This window comes from Staurois parvus, unplaced genomic scaffold (assembly GCF_062004578.1).
Source record: "Staurois parvus isolate SC_StPar_1 unplaced genomic scaffold, SC_StPar_1.0 ptg000449l, whole genome shotgun sequence".
Lineage (NCBI taxonomy): Eukaryota > Metazoa > Chordata > Amphibia > Anura > Ranidae > Staurois > Staurois parvus.
This window is the reverse complement of record NW_028318245.1, coordinates 2,407,118-2,431,084: the sequence shown is the minus strand read 5'-3', so window position 1 is coordinate 2,431,084 and position 23,967 is coordinate 2,407,118. Positions and strand designations below refer to the sequence as shown.

Genomic DNA, 23,967 nt, shown 5'->3' with positions numbered 1-23,967 from the left:
TTATCCAACCGTCCATCCAGATCCTCTGGTTTATAGACCGGATACGTCCTAAATATACAGCCATTTATCCAACCGTCCATCCAGAGCCTCTGGTTTATAGACCGGATACGTCCTAAATATAGAACCATTTATCCAACCGTCCATCCAGATCCTCTGGTTTATAGACCGGATACGTCCTAAATATACAGCCATTTATCCAATCGTTCATCCAGAGCCTCTGGTTTATAGACCGGATACATCCTAAATATAGAGCCATTTATCCAACCGTCCATCCAGGGCCTCTGGTTTATAGACTGGATAGATGAGACTGTTGCTGGATGCCGCCATCTTGGATGTGATGTCAATAGACTCTCTAGTGAACTCAATAGCAGTAGTCCACCACATCAGTCCTCAGACTCCCAGCAGGCCATGATTTTTAGGATTTTTCCTTAGATATAATAGTTGTCATAAAAGCCAAGCCTCTGACATGGATGTAAAGCACCTGTGCAGGAAATCCTGAAAACATGACCTGTTGGGGGTAATTGACTGAGGCTGGGTAGCTTTGCTCTACAGGATACTCCTACCAAGCACTTACAGAAAATAGTATGTAGTGGGGCATAACTTCCAACTTAATAATTCTAGTAAGAGGGGCACCCAATGGAGAGGAGGATCTGTGGTTCTCCTGTGGCCATAGGTGGGGGTGTTGAAGTTACCCTGAATACTGGGTGTGGTATAATAGTCTCCGCCTACTTGTGTATACACCACACATGTGCACCTTATTTCTCCTACTCCCCTTTTGTTACGTTATACCCATTCTGATGGTATGGGTATCAGTCCCTGTTCTGATAGCTAACCGGAGATCTTTTCCCGCACTGGTTCCACCCGGCCGCATCGTTCATTCTCAGTGTTCTGTGAATGGGAAACTACAAGTTCCATCAGCCTTTCTAATTCTCAATGAAATACCAGGGCACGGTTGATCACCCTAGGTAGTTCATTGAGCTTCCTGTCAAGAGTGTAACTTTCTGCCCGTGTCAGAGGCACAGGCAGACAGTTACACAGATAGCCTGCAGGATCATGGCATTACACCCACCATCTGCTGATTGTGCTTTACAGCTCCCCAACAAAAAAATAAACAACACAAAAACAAATGTATATATTTTTACCTGCAAACAATGTGCATTTATTATTATTTTTTTGTAAAAGTGAACTCATCCTTTAAGATGGTTACAGGATCTGGTGGTTATTTTTTAACCATTGCAGTGTTATAATAATCACATACTGAAAGCATACAGAACTCCTCCTTTATTGACATTAATCTCAAGGTGGAGATCTTTTTCCAGTTATATCAAGAGGAACAAAATACAATTCACGGTGGACCGTGGAGACAAGAAGTACATCATTTTACAGACAGGAGGTCAGAAACAGGAGGAGATGCCACAACTGAGGAGGAAGTGATGTTAAGTGAAAACAGGAAGTTATATACTGACAGGAAGTGACAATCCAAGAACAGGAAGTGATGTAGGAGGTCTAAAAAGGAAGTTCCAGGTGAATTGGGAGGAAGTACAGGGGACATTGCTGGAACTGGCAGCAGAGAAGGTAATAAGATATTATTTTATATTTACACCCAGTAACCCCCCCTCCCCCGTCATGTCCATCAGCTTCCTCCATGGTCATGTCTGTCCGCTTCCTCCATGGTCATGTCCGTCCTCTTCCTCCATCGTCACTGTGACGTCTTTGATCTCCAACAGATGGTGATACACACATGACATCACTCTCATCTTTATTAATAAAACACGGACCTGACCGGAGAGGTGAGCAGGATTCTGGGAGGTCAAATGACATCACTCCTATCTCACTAATAAAACACAGACCTGACCAGAGAGGTGAGGAGGATTCTGGGAGGTCACATGACATTATTGTTGCTTTTTTCAATATAGAATATACCTCCTGTGAAGTCTGCTGACCATTTAACCATCACACTTCTTTCCCCACATACCTTGAATCCCAAGAGAAACAATTGCAAGAGGATACTATAAGTCACCAACAAAATCACTGAGCTGCTGCCGAGAGTTGTCAGCATGTCACTGTCTATTTCTCCATGGAGGAGTGGGAGTATTTAGAAGGACACAAGGACCTCTACAAGGACGTCATGATGGACAATCAGCCGCCCCTCACATCACCGGGTAAGAGGAGACTTTATTGGAAAGGAGAGAGCAGTACGGAGGATCCACCTAGATCCCCCATCATCTGATAAACACATAGAAACAATGGATTCAGTCAGTGTGTCTGTTTCCTACAGATGGATCCAGTCATGGGAGCCCACCAGAGAGATGTCCCTGTCCTCTGTATTCCTGGGATTCCACACAAGAAGGCCACACCATCCCTCACCTTCATCAGGTAGGTGGGAAATGACTCAACTATATGAGATTACACCCTTCTCTCATTTTATTGATGCTCACATTTAAAAGGTTTTATTTTTTTGTTGCTTTAGCATGAAGAACAGATGTTTGTGAAAGTTGTTGTTAAAGAGGAAGAAGAGGAGACGACTGTGATGGGTCATCAGGAGTCTATGGAGGAAGTTGGGATGTTGGAGACAACTAAAGAGGAGGAACCTTCTCTAGATACCAGGACAGGTGAGTAATGAACACAAAATACAGAAACTGTTTAAGAATATAGATTGATGGTAGAGGATCAGTGAATGTACACATCAGTTAGTATGATCTCTACAAGGACATCATGATGGACAATCAGCCGCCCCTCACATCACCGGGTAAAAGGAGACTTTATTGTAAAGGAGAGAGCAGTACGGAGGCTCCACCTAGATCCCCCATCATATGCTGAACACATAGAAACAATGGATTCAGTCAGTGTGTGTGTTTTCAACAGATGGATCCAGTACAAGGAAGCGAACAAAGAGGCATCCTCGTCCCTTGTTGTCCTGGAATTCCTCACAGGAAGATCCCACCATCCCTCACCAGGATCAGGTAGGTGGGCTCAGTGTATAGGACACAAATATTTCTGAATTTGTGAGATGGCATTCTTCTAAGTAGTCCCTTATTTTAATGCCTACTTTCACATCTGAAATGCAGTCTCTGCCCTGTGCACCCTATTTACAGCTCCTTCTTTAACCACTTGCTAACCACTCTATAGCCGAATGACAGCTACAATGCGGTTGTCCAGTTCTGGAAGGGCGTCATATGACGTCCTCCTGCGCCAACCCCCCCCCCCCCCCCCCCGCCCAGCGGCGCGCACAGCTGATCACATGATAAGTGAATAGGCCAATCATAATCAGCTGTGTCCAATGACACATCAGATTATGCAGTAAATACAGTTGCCGGTTATTGGCAGCACTGTCATAGCATGAGGAAAGTACTGCTGATAACCGGCAACTGTCACAGAGCAGATCGGCAATGATCATCAAGGCACTGATGATCAGTGCCCTGCAGTGCCTCCCATCAGTGCCGCCCAGCAGTGCCACCAGTCAGCGTCTCCCATCAGTTCCCCCCAATCAGTGACCATCATTGCAGCATCATCAGTGCCTCGTCATTAATGCCCACCAGTGCCACCTCATCAGTGTAGCCTATCAGTTCTGCCTCTCCGTGCCACCTCATCAGTGCTGCCTATAAGTGCAGCCTCATCAACGCACATCAGTGAAGGAGAAAAATTACCTGTTTGCAAAATGTTTTAATAGAAACAAAGAAAAACCTTTTTTTTTTCAAATTTTTTTGCTCTATTTTTTGTTTATAGTGCAAAAAATAAAAAATCCAGAGGTGATTAAATACCACCTAAAGAAAGCTCTATTTGTGTGAAAAAAAATGATAAAAATGTCATACGGGTACAGGGTTGCATGACCGCGCAATTGTCAAAGTGCGACAGCGCTGAAAATTGGACTGGGCACGAAGGGGGTAAAAGTGCCCGGTAGGGAAGGGGTTAAACACCCTACATTTTTCACCCCCCCCCCCTTTTTATTGTTTTTTTTCTGTGGGTCTTAAGTCCAATCACGTCACCATGGGTCATCTTCCTCCTTGTGTTCCTCCATCATGGGGTACAGGCTGAATGATTTGGTGCTCTTCTTTGCTCCTGTAAGTCCAGGCCATTGTGATGATTTGCCCCTAGGGGGCGGGTCCCTGGATTCCTAGGCTCACAGGTTATGGGTAGTACACCTGATTTATCTCTGCTTTAGGTCAGTAAAACCTGCCTGTCTTATCCCTCCCCCAGCCTGTGACTGGACAGTGAAAGGAGAAGCAGCAGACTGTCGAGTTCCACTCTCGGTCACTCTGCTCTCTCCTGCTGAGGTAACGCAAGAGCCTGATCCAAGGTTCACATTCAGGTGTGTGCTGCTTACATTTTTAAAAATAAAAAACATTTAATGACGTATTAATGAATACAGAGCTGCTGTCATTTGTGTCTTTTATATCTACTTGGAGTTCAGCTTTCATGGATGTTTTCTATTATTTTGGGGCTTAGGGTGAAGAACGGAATAATATAAAATTTGTAGTTAAAGAGGAAGAAGAGGAGACGTATGTGGGGAGGGATCAGCTGTCCATGCAGGAGGCTGGAATGAAAAGTGAACAGGAAGAAATGTCTCTACTTATCAACACAGGTAAGTATGGGCACTATGGAAGAAACGGGTCACAGTGTTATTTTACGTCTGAGTAGGAGGATTGTAGTTTTAGGAAAAATGTTAGATAATTATCAGAGCTTCACATTCTCCTATAGGCAGGTACTAAAAGTTTTTTGCCTAATAAAGGATTCATGTGTGGAGTTGCAAGGGTTAACATTTGGTGCTGTGATGAGCCTCCCCCCCCCCCCCCCGTGTCACTTCCTGCTCCTGAAGTGATATATGTAGGAGGAAACCAGACCTCATGGGAGGGGTGATCAGTGAGGGCGCTGCAAAGCTGTGAACTGATCAGTAAGGGGGAACTTCCCCGTAGCGGGTCCACAGGATGGGTTTTTTAAGGTCCAGACTTTCGATCCTATTTACTGAGATGCGACTTATCTATAAAAAGGTTTGGACAGCACCGCACAGTACAGCCAAATCCGGTACAATGATTGGAGAGAGTGTGGAAATGCAAATATGACTCTTTATATCCCACCTATGAACCTACCCCACATCTCTCCCCTGCAATGTAAAGCATTGGATCAAAAAAAAGCACTGATCTAGCGCTGTAAAAAAAAAAAAAAAAATGGCCGCTCTGGTCCTCCAAGGGCATAGAGGTGAGTGGAGGTCATCTTTCCTTCACTCATCTCAATGCCCAGCGCCGGGATTGTTTGATGGTTTCTCAGGTAAGGCTGAGAACTACCAAGTGGCGGCAGCGGTGGGCAGGCTGCGGTGACAGCGGGCGGCGGCGAGGGGCGGGGTTTTTTTTGGCACCTGTATTGGTGCTTTTTTTTTTTTTTTCATATCGGCCGATGGCCGAAAGGGGTGTTTTCAGCCAAAATAACCTATGATGTTATGGAGTGAAGCATGATAAGGATGACCAGCCAACAGGGGAGAAAGCACTGAGGTGGCTGGAAAGGGGAGATTCTGTAAGTAAGGGTAGCTTGGCACTTGGCTATCCATATGGAGTGGCTGGGCCTCTAAGTTAGGGCCCTCTGCAGAGCAGGGCCCTCGGTGGAGGTTCAGGGACTATGTCTGAAAGCATGGTGTGGAAGGCTTCCTGAAGTCATTTAATTGATTCTTGAGGTTCTAGAGTGAAATAGAAGTGGAGGTTCTGTAGCGAGGGGTGACTTGGCGAATCTTACTGAGCAGCTGGGTCCCTAACACAGGGCCAGAACAGAACCCTCCTAGGGGCCGTGTCCAGAACCATGGTGTGTGTGGCTTCGTGAAGTAAGCGTGGTGACTCCACACTTTTCCTTTGAGTTGGAAATGGCACAGTGCACACCGTGGTGAAGAGCTGGTGGAGGACAATCAATACAGCGAGACACGATCCTTCTGGTGTGGGGCCTGGTGAGGTGGTGTTGACCCACATGTAAGACAGTATGAATGTATTAGCACGCTGTTCCCCCATACTGCCTACAGTCCACTTCCACATACTCGCCAGGGCCCTGGTTACGGCATACAAGGGATAACAGATATATAGAGGAAAGACCCAAGGGTCAGATAGGGGCAAGCAAAGGTCCACATCTGGCCCCTTGGTCGCAGTTTGGAAACCACTGGCCTAGGCGATCGCAGTGGGAGCGGGTACCTGTCAAATTCAGGTACCCCCCCACTCCCCAAAGATGCCAATCCTTAACGGGGAGCCTTAAAGCAGAACTTCCCCTTTTGGGTGGAGCCCCGCTTTAACCTCCACCAGTGTGTGTGTAAATCTGACAAGCTGACTTTTGGCTGCCAGGTGAAAGCGATCTGGTGGCTATACAGCTGTACTGATTTCATGCCCTCCCTTACACCCCTGCCATGTTTCATCCACCATGTTGGGTGCTGCTGGGTAGAGGGGAAGGAGACCTGCGAATGTTCATTTGCTGATCTCCCCTCCCTAGTAAGAACCTGGAAGTGTTGTGAATTACATCACTTCCGGGTCTACCCGTGTCTTCCCCCAGACGCTCTGGCTGGGGAAGGAGCTAATGGAGCATGATCTGTATTTTATTGCCTTCAATAGAAGGAAGGTGAGACATTAGGGGTCAAAAAGACCCCTGATGTCCCATTAAAGGGTTAGTAAACCCCTAAAGAAAAAAAAAGTATTCTGGACAAGTCATATATGGACTCTGCAGGAAAAGATTTCTGATTGGATGTTGAACAGAATTCCAGCTAGAGATCGGTATTTCCATGTATTCCTCTGACAACTGAACCTGGAGTTCAGTTGTCAGAGGAATACATGGAAATGTGAACTTCTGACATTTGTGAACTTCTGACATTCTTTACTTTTTTTTTACATTTCTTTCCATCAGATGGCTATTATACCAGGAATACCTCGGAGAGACGTCTTCTATTATCTGCTGATTGGAAGTCAGAAGATAATGCCATCACACAGGATTCTCTAGGAGTGAATCCAAATACACCCAATATCCATCACAGACCTTCCTGTCCGGAGACCTCAATGGATCCCTCTGATCAGGGGGAATCTTCTGACCAATCATATACTATGAGCGCATATGTCCATTTAGGATCTCACACTGCAGATAGATCAACAGATCCTTCTAATCCCAAGGAATCTTCCTCACCCCGTGAAGGAGCCGAGAATCTATTCTTATGTTCAGAGTGTGGGAAATGTTTCACTCAGAAAAAAGACTTCACTGAACACCAGAAAATTCACACTAGCGAACGTACTTTCCCTTGTTCTGAGTGCGGCAAATGTTTTAAACAGAAATGCACCCTTCTTAGACACCAACAAGTTCACACAGATGAGCGTCCCCATTCATGTTTAGAGTGCGGGAAATGTTTCAAGCAGAAATGCAACTTCCTTAGACACCAGAAACTTCACACGGGTGAGCGTCCCTTTTCATGTTCCGATTGCGAGAAATCTTTCATTTGTAAAGGAGACCTTGTTACACACCAAAGAATTCACACTGGTGAGCGTCCTTATTCCTGTTCAAAGTGCGAGAAATCTTTCATTTGTAAAGGAGACCTTGTTAAACACCAGAGAAGTCATCTGGGTGGGCCTCGCTATTTACGTTCAGAGCACAGGAAATCTTTCTCTAAGGAACAGAACTTAGATGAACATCAGAGAAATAACCAGCCTCGGCGTTCCTATTCATGTTCAGAGTGCGGGAAATCCTTCACTCAGAAAGGACATCTTGAAAAACATGAGAGAATTCACACGGGTGAGCGTCCCTATTCATGTACAGAGTGCGGGAAATCTTTTACTCAGAAAGGAGACCTTGTTAGACACCAGAGAATTCACATGGGTGAGCGTCCTTATTCATGTTCAGAGTGCGGGAAATCCTTCATTCAGAAAGGACACCTTGATAAACACCAAAGAATCCACAACGGTGAGCATCCATATTCGTGTTCAGAGTGTGGGAAATCTTTCTCTGAGAAACAGGTACTTCTTAGACACCTGAGAATTCACATGGGTTAGTGTCTTTATTTATGTTCCGAGTGTGGAAGTTCGTTCGCTCTGAAAGGACACCTAGTTGACCACCAGAGAATTCACATGGGTGAGCATCCTTATTCATGTTCACAGTGTGGGAAATCCTTCATCCAGAAAGGACACCTTAATAAACACCAAAGAATTCACAATGGTGAGCATCCATATTTGTGTTCAGAGTGCGGGAAACCTTTCTCTGAGAAACAGGTACTTCTTAGACACCTGAGAATTCACACGGGTGGGCATCCTTATTTATGTACTGAGTGCGGGAAATGTTTCAGACACAAAGAAACCTTTATTACACTCCAGAGAAGACACACCACACGGAGTCCTCAATGACTTCAAACTACGAGAAATGTTTTACAGGTAAGAGAAGTCTGATTTGACTTCAGAGGAAAACCACCTGACGATTCTTTTGACAACTAAGCTGTTGATTGGTCAGTTTCATCCGGTAAAAAAAAATTGTACAACTGTAGGAAGAAAATACTTACTATATAAAAGGAGAGCATCCTCAACAAATGTGATGTTAAATTTATAGATGGAGTTTGATGGGTGAGTCGTCTCTTGGCTTCTTGTGTTTCTTGGAGGGATGGGCCTGCCCCCCACTTCTGGTATCCCCCTTCCTCTTTTTTCATTTTACATACTTTAAAAAAAAAAAAATTTGCAGCGTGGTAGCCCCTCAAAATCGGTTAAGGGGCTACACAAAGATATAAGCATACCAGGGAACAATTGTAACCCAGTGAGCCTCAAATTCTCCAAGGGGGAGCAAAGTGGTATACAGTGCACATCACCATACGTTAGTGGCATGAAGGAAATCTGACTTTTTAGGGAGTGGTTGGATATTTATATACCTATATGGAGTAAATTCTAGTACTACAGTCTTCATGAATGAGTACTGAGAAAATGAGAATGTAGTGTGGATGGTGGGGGGAGGAGAGCTGTCGGAGAATGTAGTGTGGATGGTGGGGGGAGGAGAGCTGTCAGAGAATGTAGTGTGGATGGTGGAGGAGAGCTGTCAGACAATGTATTGTGGACAGTAGGAGAGCGGTCAGAGAATGTATTGTGGACAGTAGGGGGAGAGCAATCAGAGATTGTCAACAGAAACATGTATCTGTAATTAAAAAATGTCTGTTTAAAATGTAAAAGAAAAAAGAAATGCACAAATCTGCAGCCCCTATTGGATAGGCCCCACGTCCAGAGGAAAGAAGCAGATTGTATGTAGATTTAAAAAAAAAATGTACTGTTTTGGAGCCTAAAGATGAAAAGGGTTAAAGATTGGCACCTCAGATATTAGGCCTATGGCCTCCAGAAATTAAAAATAATAATGTCTTTTTGTGTTAAATTGCAAATAAAAAACATGAACCAATTTGCACCACACTTTTGAAGCCTTTATTGGATAGGCCTCAATTTCTGAGGGAGAGAACCAGCACATTGCATCTGGAAGTAAACATTTGTACAAGGCTAGGCATTCCTATTCATGTTCAACGTGCTGGAAATCTTTTACTCAGAAAGGACAGCTTCAAAAACATGAAAGAATTCACATGGGTGAGCGTCTTTGTTCATGTTCAGAGTGCGGGACTCGGTCTTCGCGGGACTGAGATTCAGCTTGGCAGCCACTTTTGTTGTTTTCTTATTCTGGGTCCCAATCCCGCACGTCATCTTGTCTCTTTCGGTCGGATGACCATACGGACCGCGCTTATGCTCATCAGATGACGTTTTCCCGGAAGCTGTATACGCCTTCATAACCTTTGATACGTTACCATTTATCCTACTGTCCATCCGGAGCCTCTGGTTTATAGACCGGATACATCCTAAATATAGCCATTTATCCAACCGTCCATCCAGAGCCTCTGGTTTATAGACCGGATACGTCCTAAATATAGAACCATTTATCCAACCGTCCATCCAGAGCCTCTGGTTTATAGACCGGATACGTCCTAAATATAGAACCATTTATCCAACCGTCCATCCGGAGCCTCTGGTTTATAGACCGGATACATCCTAAATATAGAATCATTTATCCAACCGTCCATCCAGAGCCTCTGGTTTATAGACCGGATACGTCCTAAATATAGAACCATTTATCCAACCGTCCATCCAGAGCCTCTGGTTTATATAGCAGATACTTGGCACCACCATCTTGCATGTGATGTCAGACAACCCAAAACTGTAACTCAAAAGGAACCTGAAAGCACTAGTTCCCAACCTTTAGTCCTCACATATTCCCAGCAGGCCATGATTTATGAATTACAGCACCTGTGCAAGGTGAGGGAAATCCTAAAAGCATGACCTGTTGGATGTAATTGAGAAATGAGGTCAGGCAGCACTGCTCTACAGTAGTCCTATTTTTTAACCACTGCAGCGTTATAATAATCACATAATGAAAGCATACAGAACTCCTCCTTTAATGACATTAATCTCAAGGTGGAGATCTTTTTCCAATTATATCAAGAGGAACAAAATACAATTCATGGTGGAACACGGAGACATGAAGTACATGATCATACACACAGGAAGTCAGAAACAGGAAGTGATACCACAACTGAGGAGGAAGTGGTGTCAGGCGCAGACAGGAAGTGAGGTAATATGAACAGGGCGTGATGTAGGGACCTAAAGAGGTAGTTCCATGTGAGAGGTGAGCTGGGAGGAGACAGGATCACATGACTGGACCAGTACACACTGAAAATAGGTAAGTATATACATCTTTTTTATACAGCTTAGTATACATGTTAGGATGAGCAGAAGGAGCATTTGTATACTAGTTAAGCTTTAGCTGGACTTCTACTTTAAAACTTACCCTGGCGATCATCTACCTGCTGATCGGAGAGGTTAGGAGGATTCTGGGAGGTCACATGACATTAGTGTTGCTCTTTCAATGCGGAGTTTTCCTCTGGTGACCATTTAACTATTACAGTTCTTTCATCTCATGCCTTGAAACCCAACAATCAATGAGAAGAAGATTCTAGAGGTCACCCAGAAGATCATTGATCTGCTGACAGGAGAGGTGAGCGGTGCCGGGAATTCTGGGACATTCTCCAGTAATAGACAAGGGATGTGTAGCACAGTGGCTAAGTGGTTAGCACTTTCACCTGGCAGTACTAGGGTCGCCGGTTAGAATCCCATCCACAGCACCACCTGCCTGGAGTTTGCATGTTCTCCCTGTGCCTGCGTGGGTTTCCTCCGGGTACTCCGGTTTCCTCCCACACTCCAAAGGCATGCTGGTAGGTTAATTGGCTCCTGTCTAAATTGTCCCTAGTATGTGTATGTATGAATGTGAGTTAGGGACCTTAGATTGTGCGCCCCTTGAGAGTTAGGGACTGATGTGAATGTACAATACATATGTAAAGCGCTGCGTAAATTGATGGCGCTACATAAGTACCAGAAATAAATAATGTGTCTGGATGGTGACTGTATCATTGTGTGTGCCAGGTTCCTATAAGGTGTCAGGATGTCACTGTCTATTTCTCCATGGAGGAGTGGGAGTATTTAGAAGGACACAAGGACCTCTACAAGGACATCATGATGGACAATCAGCCACTCCTCACATCACCGGGTAAGAGGAGACTTTATTGTAAAGGAGAGAGCAGTACGGAGGCTCCACCTAGATCCCCCATCATCTGATAAACACATAGAAACAATGGATTCAGTCAGTGTGTGTGTTTCCTACAGATGGATCCAGTCATGGGAACCCTCCAGATAGATGTCCCCATCCTCTGTATTCCCGGGATTCCACACAGGAAGGTCACACCATCTGTCACCATCATCAGGCAGGTGGATCCAGTAATGAGAAGCCACCAGAGAGATGTCCCCGTCCTCTGAATTCCCGGGATTCCACACAGGAAGATCACACCATCCTTTACCATCATCAGGTAGATGGGACTGAGCATGAAGACCTAAAAGTTCTAAACTATAACCTTAAAAAGAATTCTAAGCTATGAGAGGACATTCTTTGATATTATTTCTTTTTCCTTTTTACAAATGTATTCTATCATCTTTGGGGTTTAGGGTGAAGAACTGAAAGACATCAAAGTTGAGGTTAAAGAGGAAGAAGAAGAGATGTTGATGAGTGGAGATCAGCAGTCTATAGAGGAGGGTGGTCCTCTGTATTCCTGGGATTCCACACAGGAAGGTCACACCATTCCCCACCATCATCAGGTAGATGGGAAGAACATAAAAGTAACTCCAGACTGTCTGAGATTACACTCTTCTCTTAGCCTATTGGTGCTCACATTTTAATCCTTTCTATTAGCATGAAGAACAGATGTGTGTTAAAGTTGAGGTTAAAGAGGAAGAAGAGGTGATGACTGTGATTAGTTATCAGGAGTCTACGGAGGAAGTTGGGATGATGGTGACAAATAAAGAAGAGGAACCTTCTCTAGACACCAGCACAGGTGAGTAACGAACACTAAATACAGAAACTGTTTAAGATATAGATTGATGATGGAGGATCAGTAGACCTTCACATCAGGTAATATAATCTCTACAAAGACGTCATGTTGAAGAATCAGCCACCCCTCACATCACCGGGTAAGAGGAGACTTTATTGGAAAGGAGAGAGCAGTACGGATGGTCCACCTAGATCCCCCATCATCTGATAAACACATAGAAACAATGGATTCAGTCAGTGTGTGTGTTTCCTACAGATGGATCTAGTAATGGGAACCCACCAGAGAGATGTCCCCATCCTCTGGAGTCTCAGGATTCCACACAGGAAGATCACACCATCCCTCACCATTATCAGGTAGATGGATCCAGTAATAGGAACCCACCAGAGAGATGTCCACATCCTCTGTATTCCCGGGATTCCACTCAGGAAGACCACACCATCCCTCACCATCATCAGGTATGGGGAAGTGACCATATAGACCTAAATATGTATTCTAAGCTATGAGATGACATTCTTCTATGTATTCCCTTGTTTTAATACTTTCTTCCATAACCAAAGTACAACCTTTGCTCCCTGCACCGGCCATATCCATTTCCAGCTCCTTCTTTTCAGCACCCTACATATTTTCACCCCCTCCTCTTCTCTTTTGTGTACCTCCAATGGGTGGTGCTTACATAGCGCTGTAATTTGCTCTTGTGAGTTCAGGTGGATATGATGATGTGCCTATAGGTGGCGGGTCCCTGGCATTTTAGGCTCACAGGAAATGGGCAGTAACGCCTGCCGGTCTTGCCCCTCCCCCAGCCTGTGACTGGACAGTGAAATGAGAAGCAGCAGACTGATAAGCTCATCTCTCTGTCACTCTGCTTTGCAGCACAGCTGATTGGCTCATTGTTCTCCCTCTCCCAGTCTGAGCTCTTATGTACAGGTAATGCAGGAGCCTGCTCACATTCAGGTACTTACATTTATAGGAAAAACACATTCAAAGATGTATTGATGATTACAGAGCTGCTGTCATTTGTGTCTTTTATTTTTGCCCAGAGTTCAGCTTTACTAGATGTTCCCCGTTGTTTTGGGGGGTTTAGGGCAAAGAACTGATGAAAATAAAAGTTGAGATTAAAAAGGAAGAAGTGGAGACGTGTGTCGGGGGTGATCAGCTATCCATGGAAGAGGTTGAGGTGAAAAGTGAACAAGAAGAAATGTCTCTTCCTATCGACACAAGTAAGTAACAGACAATATGGAGGAAACGGGTCGCAGTCTCATTTTATCTCCTAGTAAGAAATAGTGAGGGGCCGAATACCCCCCCCCCCCCCCATTTGAACCTTATGAAAGCTTGACTGCGAACTTCAAATAGAGAGAACAATTCACCAAGGGGTATCTGAGTATGTGGTAAGATAGCGCACAGCTACTAAAATCAGGTATGAGATATATTATGAAGTCATGCAGTAAATAGACCCAGCACTGAGTTCATTCCATGGTTGCCAACATTCCAAAAGTTGTATATCCAAAAGGTGTGTTCCCCAACAGTTTGAACTGGGACTTTAAGGGCAACCCAAAACAGACAACAGATAATAATTAAATAGATAAATTATGATGTCTTTTCACATCTTTGGAATAAATGAACATATAACATACATGTTAAGAACCTACATACAGCATAGTAATTAAACTGTATACCGTATATACTCGAGTATAAGCCGAGTTTTTCAGCACATTTTTTGTGCTGAAAAACGGCCCCCTCGGCTTATACTCGAGTCAACGTCTGCAGATGTCTAGCAGGGGGCGCTGCTTCTAAAGCCAGTGCTTCTCAAATAGTGGGGCGTGCCCCCTGGGGCTCCGTCAAGGGGGGCGCGTACAGGGGTGGGCAGAGGGCTGCTGTCTCTTACCTGGCTCCCACGATGATCCATCCAGGAAGTGCTGCTCCTTCCGTCACTCCGGCCACTCCCTCACTCCTGCCGCTTGGCTCCGCCTCCTCACCGGTGATTGGCCGCCAGAACTGTAGCTCAGATAAGGTACACAGGCGGCCAATCACGGGCGAGGAGGCGGAGCTGAGCGGACCCACGAAAATCGAGTGAGGGAAAAGCCGGTAAGTGTGCAGTGCAGAGGTGCTGCTGCAACCACATATGCTGGCTGCAGCAGCACCATACTGCAACAGGGGTCAGCAAGTGTCATTGGTGTCAGTGGGAGGAATAGTGCCGCATCATTGGTGTCACTGGTACTAATGATGGGGCATTATTCCTCCCACTGACACCAACGATGGGGCACTATTCCTCCCACTGATACTAATGATGGGGCATTATTCCTCCCACTGACACCAACGATGGGGCACTATTCCTCCCAGTGATACCAACGATGGGGCACTATTCCTCCCACTAACACCAACGATGGGGCACTATTCCTCCCACTGACACCAACGATGGGGCACTATTCCTCCCACTGACACCAACGATGGGGCACTATTCCTCCCACTGACACCAACGATGGGGCACTATTCCTCCCACTGACACCAACGATGGGGCACTATTCCTCCCACTGACACCAACGATGGGGCACTATTCCTCCCACTGATACCAACAATGGGGCACTATTCCTCCCACTGACACCAATGATGGGGCACTATTCCTCCCACTGACACCAATGATGGGGCACTATTCCTCCCACTGACACCAATGATGGGGCACTATTCCTCCCACTGACACCAATGATGGGGCACTATTCCTACTTATAACAATTTTATAGACAAATGATACTATTTACAGTCGCGCAAAATGTTTTCTTCTTCCTAGGGGGGGCATGACAGAAAATAATTGAGAAGCACTGTTCTAAAGCTAAGGTTTCCATAACCGCGGCTGCAGATATGGAAACCTTTGCAGTGATGTGCTGGGCATTCCTACAGTGTGTGCTGTGCCTGTGCGAGCGGTGGGTGCTAAGTTGTCACCTGCCGCCCGCAGAAGTAGTTGTAGTAAGCACGGACCCTCCGCCCCCCCCCGACTTCCCCCGCAGAGGTACCTGTAGTTGAGCAGAGTTGGCCCCCCCTCGAGCCCGCAGCAGCACATCCTGGACAGTGTGACAGGCTCGGGCTGTCACAGGCAGCGTTAAGGAGGCTGGCACATCACACAGAGGCACAAGCTCCTCCTCTGTATGTATGTGCCAGCCTCTCAGTGAAAACACACACATAGCCCCTGTAAATTCAGCAGATTGAGCCACGAGGAAGGGGAAAGTAAAATTAAAACGTGCTATATTACAGGTATTTTTATTTAACATGATAGTTGTGTTGCCCATGTTCAGGGTGGTTGTCCTAAGTGGGAACGTACTGTCCAGTGCCTAATGTACTATCTACTGCCGAGCGAACGTACTGTCTAATGCCAAGCGAACGTACTGTCCAGTGCCAAACGTACTGTCCACTGCCTAATGTACTGACCTCTGCCTAATGTACTGACTACCTAAGTAATATAGGGACTGATTTATAAAGCCAAATGCAAGTTAAACTTTTCAAGTGGAGAAAAAGGAGGGACGGGGCATGACGCCCCCCTCCCCATCCTAAAAATTCTTTTTTTTATCCTGTTAGAAATGGATCCCAATATCGGTGCCAGTACTTCTAATCCTGGACCAAAACAAAAACGCAGGTCATACGAAGCTGCTTTAAAACTTAATGTTGTGTCAAGAGCAGAAGAAAGCAATAACAGTATTGCAAGTAGGGAATTTTGTGTTGACGAAAAACAAGTAAGGGAGTGGCGGAAAATGAAAGCTGACTTGGAAAAGATTCCAAAGGCAAAAAAAGCTCGACGTGGTTTAACGACTTCATATGGGGCTCTAGAGACTGAATTGCATAAATGGGTTATGGAGTGTCGTCAAAATGGTTACTGTGTAACACGCATGGGAATTCGCTTACATGCCCTTCAAATGGCTGAAGATGAAAAATTTAAAGTACAAGGCACTAAAAAATTTGTTGCATCAGCAGGATGGTGTACCCGCTTCATGAATAGGTTTGGCCTATGTTTGCGGCAAAGAACAAAGATTGCACAGAAGCTGCCAAAAGACCTTGATGAAAAAGGGATGTCATTCCATTCATTCATCATAAAAAAAAGAAGGATCCATAACTATGACCTTCAAGATATTGGGAATATGGATGAAACGCCTATGACCTTTGATCTTCCAAGCAACAGAACTGTGGCAAGTTTGGGAGACAAAACTATTTTACGAAGAACCACAGGAAATGAAAAAAACCATTTCACAGTCGTTCTGTCATGTTTGGCTAATGGAACCAAGCTGCAGCCTGTTATTATTTTCAAAAGAAAGACCTTGCCTAAAAAGGTCAAATTCCCACCACGAATTACAGTGCGTGCACATATTAAAGGCTGGATGGATGAAGACGGAACAAAAAAATGGATGGAAGAAATTTGGAATGGACGACCAGGAGTAGCCTTAAAGAAAAAACCATCATTGCTAGTTTGGGATATGTTCAGAGCCCACACATCTGATGACATAAAAACATTGGCAAAGTCTTCTCAAGTTACTTTGGCCGTTATTCCAGGTGGGCTTACATCTGTATTGCAGCCCCTAGATGTGTGTTTAAATAAACCTTTCAAAGATCGTGTGCGAAAGATGTGGCATGAATGGATGTCATCTGGTCAAGCTCAACTGACAAAAGTTGGAAATCGGAGAAAGCCAGACATAGAATTGATAGCACAGTGGGTTCGTGATGCATGGGAAGATATTCCAGAGGACCTGGTGCAACGCGCCTTTAAGAAATGTGGCATTAGTAATGCTATGGATGGCAGTGAAGACAGCGCATTGTATGAGAACGACAGCAGTGATGGTGATGACTGTGAAGTCAGTGATGATGACAATGTGTATGCTGATAACATCACAGGAGCTGAAGCAGCTGAAGCTCTGTTTGGACATACTGATGATGAGGAAGAGAACTCCAGTTTTGAAGGATTTTAGCTCTTGTGTGTTAGCTTGGTTGCTGATTAAGCTAAGGTTGATGTACTTTTAAAGATACGGTATTTTTGATACCATATTGTTTTTGTTGACCCCATTTTCCACTTACAGAGCTATTTTACTGTTTTTTGTTTAAATAAATATTCATGTGATTTTATTGGTCTCTATCTTTATTTTTTACATTGACTAGTAGGTGCCTCATTTCCCACCCTCGGCTTATACTCGAGTCAATAGTTTTTCCCAGTTTTTTGTGGTAAAATTAGGTACCTCGGCTTATATTTGGGTCGGCTTATACTCGAGTATATACGGTATATAACTTTCAGGGTGCGGTGGAACAAGCCCATGTAGGGGGAAGAGTGGGCGGGAGGCCCTACAATGACCCTCTGCACTGCTGGACATAAGAACCAGGACCGGCCGGCCCTGGTGCGGTGGAGAGGAAAGACCAGAACCAAGGGAGGTGTCTCCCCCCTCAGCCATGTCAAAGCATGCGTAGTGAGTAGAGTAGCAAACCTCCCCAAAAATTCACCCCACATACATGCAAACCTAAAAATAAGCATTGGGGTGACTACACGATGGAGTGAGAGCAATAACTCATGGACCTGTAGGGACTTCTGGAAAATGTAGGGTTTCAAAGTTTGACACAGTTTTAAGGATGCACACAAATTTAATGCTTGAAAGGTTAAGCACTTATCTAATCTGAGCACACTCATCTGAGCACACTCATCTTTTATATTTTACCAAACAATTTGGTAACATTTTGTTGGCGTGCCCTAAAATTAACTTTAGCGCGTTTTTTACTGAAATTGTGCACTTAAAAAAAGTGGTTGAGAAAAAAGTTTATCCTGTAAAGGGAATACATTCTAAACGCAGTCCAAGTTATTACAGTAACAGCCAGTGATACAATGTAACCAGTCCCTATAAATGGCCAAGGCTTTGTCCATAATAGTGGGCAAACCCTCAGAGGGGTATTCAAGGTCTGGGTTTCATAGAGATGACCCACAGTCTTGGACATGTATAGCACCCTATATACCTCAATCTAACGTCATGTTCCCAACAAATGAGGAGGAGATAGTGGACACCATATGGAAGGTCCATCTCCATTCCTCAATATAACGTCATGTTCCCAACAAATGGGGAGGAGATACTGGACACCATATGAAAGATCCATCTCCATTCCTCAATATAACGTCATGTTCGCAACAAATGAGGAGGAGATACTGGACACCATATGGAAGGTCCATCTCCATTCTCAATATAACGTCATGTTCCCAACAAATGAGGAGGAGATACTGGACACCATATGGAAGGTCCATCTCCATTCCTCAATATAACGTCATGTTCCCAACAAATGAGGAAGAGATACTGTACACCATATGAAAGGTCCATCTCCATTCCTCAATATAACGTCATGTTCCCAACAAATGAGGAGGAGATACTAGACACCATACGGAAGGTCCATCTCCATTCCTCAATATAACGTCATGTTCCCAACAAATGAGATACTGGACACCATATGAAAGGTCCATCTCCATTCCTCAATATAACGTCATGTTCCCAACAAATGAGGAGATACTGGACACCATATGAAAGGTCCATCTCCGTTCCTCAATATAACGTCATGTTCCCAACAAATGAGATACTGGACACCATATGAAAAGGTCCATCTCCGTTTCTCAATATATCGTCATGTTCCCAACAAATGAGGAGATACTGTACACCATACGGAAGGTCCATCTCCATTCCTCAATATAACGTCATGTTCCCAACAAATGAGATACTGGACACCATATGAAAGGTCCATCTCCATTCCTCAATATAATGTCATGTTCCCAACAAATGAGAGGAGATACTGGACACCATATGAAAAGTCCATCTCCATTCCTCAATATAACGTCATGTTCCCAACAAATGAGAGGAGATACTGGACACCATATGAAAGGTCCATCTCCGTTCCTCAATATATCGTCATGTTCCCAACAAATGAGCAGATACTGGACACCATATGAAAGGTCCTTCATTCCTCAATATGACGTCATGTTCCCAACAAATGAGGAGGAGATAGTGTACACCATATGAAAGGTCCTACTCCATTCCTCAATTTTATTTTAAGAAAACATAGTTTTAAAAAGGTGTTCACACTGGAGTCTGTGATAGGAGTGATGTTTGGGGGTGGGGGGGACCCCTGTATCAGCTTCCCAAATCCCTCTTATGTGTAAAGCACCCTGTGCCTGTTTGGGGTACAGGGTGAAATATTATAATATTGGTGTGGGGATTGTTCCTTGTTCTCTGCCAGCTGCATCCCATTGTTCTAGCAAACTAATATGGGATGTAATGTTTGTGTATTGGTGTGGGGGTTGTCCATTGTTCACTGCCAGGTGTTGCATACCACTGTTCTATTGTGTGTCTTGGTGTGGTGGGGAGTGTTTCCAGCAGCCCTTCCCCCTGATGGGGACGGCCTGCTGATGTGTTTCCTGTTCCTGGTTGTATTTCCCCGCCCTGTGTATAGATCTTGTGTTTTGTGTTAAAATAAAGCAGTTCACTTGAGTCTGGTGCTGTCTTATTTCTTGTATGGTCAGCGATGGTGTCCGTGGATTTGTGTTCGGACAGGGAAGTGGGAGTCTAACGGAAATACCCAAGTGCAGTCTGGGTCCGGTTCCGTTACAGAGTCTATATATGATCCGCAAATTCTCATAATTAGTCATAGCTGTTAGTTATTAAAGAATCTGCAGATCATATATGGACTCGGTGTGAACACTTTTCTGATCGATTTTGGAGGGAGAACAGGAGCCCAGCTGTGAGATCGACATTTGCACTTATTCCACTGACAGGGGGAGGAGCTAAATCTCCAGTTATGTGTGAATTCTGATATTTCTTCCATTTCTCTCCATCAGATGGCGCTGATGTCAGGAATTCCTCAGAGAGAAGTCTTCTATTATCTGCTGATTGGAAGTCAGAAGATAATGCCATCACACAGGATTCTCCAGGAGTGAATCCAAATATCCATCACAGACCTTCCTATCCGGAGACATCAATGGATCCCTCTGATCAGAGGGAATCTTCTGACCAATCACATACTAGGAGTGCAAATATTTATTTAAAATCTCACATTGAGTGTAAGCATCCTTATTCATGTTCAGAGTGCGAAAAATCTTTCACTCAAAAAGCAAACCTTGTGCAACACCAGAGAATTCACACGGGTGAGCGTCCATTTTCATGTTTAGAGTGCGGGAAATGTTTCACCCAGAAAGGAAACCTTGTGCAACATCAGAGAATTCACACAGGTGAGCGTCCCTTTTCATGTTCAGAGTGTGGGAAATCTTTCACCCAGAAAGGAGACCTTGATAAACACCTGAGAATTCACACTGTTGCGCGTCCTTATTCATGTTCAGAGTGCGGGAAATCTTTCACTGAGAAACAGGTACTGCTTAGACACCAGAGAATTCACACGGGTGAGCGTCCTTATTCGTGTTCAGAGTGCAAAAAATCTTTCACACTGAGAGGAAACCTAGTTGAACACCTGAGAATTCACACGGGTGAGCGCCCTTACACATGTTCAGAGTGCGGAAAATCTTTCACACTGAAAGGAAACCTAGTTGAACACCTAAGAACTCACACCGGTGAGCATCCGTATTCATGTTCAGAGTGTGGGAAATCTTTCACAAGGAAAGGAAACCTAGTCGAACACCTGAGAATTCATATGGAAAAATGAAGCCTGAATGTGCGGGAGAGCTGCCACGGAATGTTGTGTGAAGAGTAGGGGAGAGCTGTGACAGATCAAAATGAAGCGGAACTGCTGTAGAATACTTGCCTGTTCCATGCTCCAGGTCCGGGTCATTTCTTCTGTGCCCAGCCGCCAAGTTCCTGCCTCCTCTTGCACTTCAGCCAATGACAGGGTGGGCACTGTCTTGAAGGGTCAGCGTGGAGGTTGCTCTATTTTCAAGAAACACATCATAACTCTAGTAGCTGGCCCTCCTGGTTTCCTAAGTGACGTATTTGTTTTTGTTTTTTTCTTCAGTGCTTGTCCAATATTGTCTCAATGACCCCTACTCTCCGTCCAGCTCCAGCGTCTCAGTGGTTCCCAATGTCATGAGTTATTTCAGCCTTGTGATCCCAGTGTACTCCAGGCTGAGAGCTCTTACCTGCCTCCTTGGGTGATCAGAGGACCGCAACCTTGGTAACCCCTACAGTAAAACCTCTCCACCTCTAGGAGCTCTGGTGAAGACCAAGTGGTACCTTAGACTCTGCACCTCAGCCCTTTTTAGAACCCAACGCAATATTCCCCACGCACACGTTCCTGAAAATAGCTATTTGGCAATAATGGGTGCTGCAATGGACCACGGGCTGAGAACCATAGACAATCCAAGTGGAGAAATGTCACCAGCACACCAAGGATTCCTCGAGAAGGGTCCAAAGCTTTATTCTTGTGGTCACATGGTACGCATAGAGCAACGTTTCGGAGCCATGCAGGGCCCCTTCGTCAGGCAAGTGATGCTTCTCAGGGCTCTCACCAGCACTAGTCAAGCAGGTGCACCAAGCTGTCTACTCTGGCTTATGCCAACGTCCACCCAACTGGTAAAACTAATTCCTGCTCAGCCACTCAACCGCTAGTGGGAGCGGATTCCCTATCCTTGACAGTGTGGATGGGAGGAGCTCTGAGGGAATGTAGAACAGACATTGTAAAAGGAGGTATAAAAGCAGAGAATGTAGAGAGTGTTTAGTGATGTGGACACTTCTGAGAACAATGAGTGGTGGGGATGTAGACGCTGATGATAGTGTGCCAACCAGGGTGCCGTCATCACTGAATCATTTGTGCGCCGAGGACTTTTCTTTACAACTCGGGAAGTGACTGGATCTGATGACAGCTGAATATCCTTTCCTAGTACAGTCATTCCCGGTAATGGAAGCTTCTAGTACTGGAGGTGAAATGTACAAAACGTATTATACAGTAAAATCATTGGCAGCGATGTCAAAGGTGCAGATTTACTATGAAGGTGCAATGACCGGTACGTAATAAAGGAATCGGGTGTGTATCGGTAATCAAAAATTCATATACCGTATTTCTATAATGAATGTGTGTACTTTAAAAAACAAACTGAATTAATGCACAAATGTATAGTCTTTTGTTTTGCCATAATGTAATAATATACTATAAAAAAAACGTTTTGGTGGGTTATGAGAAATGGCCCCCCCAGACAAGATATTACCTGTAGGTAAACAAGAGAAAGCAGAACCTTCACTATGTGGAAGAGTGGGTGTGACAATAAAGCTGGTAGTGCCTCCATCGAGGACAGGGCCCCCACCATGAACAGTGCCAACACCCAGGACAGGGCTCCTAACCAGAACAAACAGAGCCCCAACCCAGGACAGGGCCGACACCTAGGAGAGGACCTCCATCCAGGACAGAGCCTCCACCCAGGACAGAGCCCCTACGCAGGACAGGGCATTCACCTTAGCGAGGGCCTCCACCAAGAACAGCACCTCCAGCCAGGAGAGGGCCCCCACCATGAACAGTGCCTCCACCCAGGACAGGGCCCCTAACCAGAAAAGAGCCCCCACCCAGGACAGGGCTGTCACCTAGGAAAGGGCCTCCATACAGGACAGGGCTCCCACTCAGGACAGAGCCATCACCTAGGAGAGGGCCCCCACCCAAAACAGTGCCTCCACCCAGGACAAAGCCCCTACCAAGAACAGTGACTGCACCCAGGACAGGGCCCCCATTCAGGACAGTGTCCCCACCCAGGACAGGGCTCCCACCAAGAACAGTGCCCCCACCCAGGGCCTCCATGAACAGAGGGGATTCCCTTCCTGGGAAATTAACCTCTTGGCGCGAGGTGTACGCAAATAAGCGGTCTCTTAGTGGGTTGGCCTTGATGCAAAGAGGCTGCATATTTGCGCACCAGATGTAAACAAACACGTGCCAAGAATGCGCACCCTGCGCTACTTGCAATCAGGAGCTTTCCGATCATGTGACAGCCAATCACAGCAGTCACATGATCATACACCCTGCCCCTCCTCCCGCCATCAGAAACCCCTTAAAGGGCCGGGCGGTTAATCAGTAATCTAAACAAAGTAATTGGGAACATAAGAACTACTGCAACCAGCATATAACACACAGATGTACACCAGTATAGAAACAATTCTATAAAAGTAGTGATTCATAACAGTACATACATCCAATGTTCAAACGTAAAGGGCCCAATAGGGGTCCTGGTGTAACCGGCTATATATAGTTATTAATAAAGATACCCCCCAGATGAATGTTGCAGTCAAGTCGCAGGGGCCCCTGCAAATGATGCAGTTTCTGCTTGTGTCAGGAGACCGGAAGGCATGATCCTCCAACTGTTGTCCAACCAGCCTGGAATGGAACTTCTCATCGGCAGGAACTGTGGTGTGGCACAGGAACTCTCAAGTCAGCCTACCTACTCTGCACTTTAGTCCCTCCCTAGCAGTTTATAATAGTCTCTTCCGGTCCAGGATTTAGCAGCATGGAAAGAACGTGTAGCTGAAACTTTCTTTCTCTCTGCTTCCTCCTCCTACAAGAGGGATAGGATATATTATATTGTAAAGCGCTGAACAAACTGTTGGCACTACATACATCCTGTATAATAATAATATACAGAGTCCCTGCCCCCC

The 23,967-nt window shown here is 45.2% G+C and overlaps 1 pseudogene across 1 annotated transcript; it reads left to right on the top strand.

Moving 5' to 3' along the window:
- Positions 1–2,280: 2,280 nt before the first annotated feature.
- LOC149453297 (uncharacterized) lies at positions 2,281–22,443 on the top strand (annotated as a pseudogene). The gene is made up of 6 exons (XR_016314700.1): positions 2,281–2,376; positions 2,471–2,612; positions 2,866–2,963; positions 4,447–4,582; positions 6,868–8,328; positions 20,448–22,443. The product of XR_016314700.1 is annotated as an uncharacterized LOC149453297 (transcript).
- Positions 22,444–23,967: the final 1,524 nt, after the last annotated feature.